Genomic DNA, 1,192 nt, shown 5'->3' on the forward strand with positions numbered 1-1,192 from the left:
CTAATGAAACACCTGTAAATTATGCAGCAAGTAAGTAACTGTAATAATAAAGAAGGTTGCAACAATATGTATGAAACTATTCGAACACGTTTTGTGTAAAGTTTAGTTAAAGTTTACTGTCTACAAAAAAAAACAAAACAATTGTGCATAAAAACATAATAGCATGGCTGTGTGTTAAATAATAACTAATAATGCAACTGCATACAGGATAACGGACTTACCCAAGTTAAATATTGTGTCGTGCACAATTGTCAGATATTGTTCATAGAAAACATAGAACACAGAGTAAGGAAACACCTCAGCAGTTGTATTTTGACTGATCTGCTCAGCAATTTCATTTGCACTTCGTAAACAACCGATAAAGTCTTTTGATGTTTTTGTAAGAGTGTGATAAGCCATGAAACTTGTAGCTGTGATTTTTAAATTAAATAAATCTTCAATTGCTATTTTTTAACAATACAAATTATATGTTAGGCACAAGCAACAAAAACACACAACAATTAGCAGCCGGTTTAAATGCACAACTTTTAAACTTCAATTTCAGGTTAAACTCTAATAATTGCAAGACATGTATTTCAGAAGGTAGCCTTTAGAATAGTAAGCAGAAACAGAAAACTCAAAAATAGTTTGATTATTTTTTAACTGACATTTTAGAACAAAACACTTTAATTAGATTTAATTACAAACAGCATTTTATCCGATATGCAGGTGACTTCAAGGCTATTAACATAAAAACTATTTCCCTCAAAATATACCATGTCTGGTAGTGTAAGCAACAAAGTATTTAAATAGTATGTTTGAACTATTTAGTATATATATAATAGCACTGGTTGGCACTCACCTCCTACTCGTGATTTTTTCCCTTCATCAATAACTTTAACTGAAGTTCCATAAGCAGCATGTCCTCTGTTGAAATAGGTAAAAAAAGATAAAGAGTAGGAACTTTTGCAAAAAAAGTCGAGCGTTCGTGTCGAAAATTAACTTTGAAAATGCGTGAAAACATGCTTGCTGCGCCAGTAATTCGCTTGACTTGCGTAAGGTTAACAATTTATTACGTCACAATAGTGATTTACGGGACGTTATAGACTTATTTTCGCACTGTTTTATGCTAGTTTTAACCTTAAACCCCTAATTCCCAGCCAATAACCCCTAACGAATTAAGTAATCTGTAAAGTAGATCAAACGTAACAAC

The 1,192-nt window shown here is 31.9% G+C and overlaps 1 protein-coding gene across 1 annotated transcript in view; it reads right to left on the reverse strand.

The window, feature by feature from the left end:
• The window catches only part of LOC778696 (NPC intracellular cholesterol transporter 1), a 16,915-nt gene that overhangs the window by 3,176 nt on the left and 12,547 nt on the right, over positions 1-1,192 (reverse strand). The gene's annotated exons all lie outside the window — the stretch shown is intronic.

This window comes from Ciona intestinalis, chromosome 2, assembly GCF_000224145.3.
Source record: "Ciona intestinalis chromosome 2, KH, whole genome shotgun sequence".
Classification (NCBI taxonomy): Eukaryota; Metazoa; Chordata; class Ascidiacea; order Phlebobranchia; family Cionidae; genus Ciona; species Ciona intestinalis.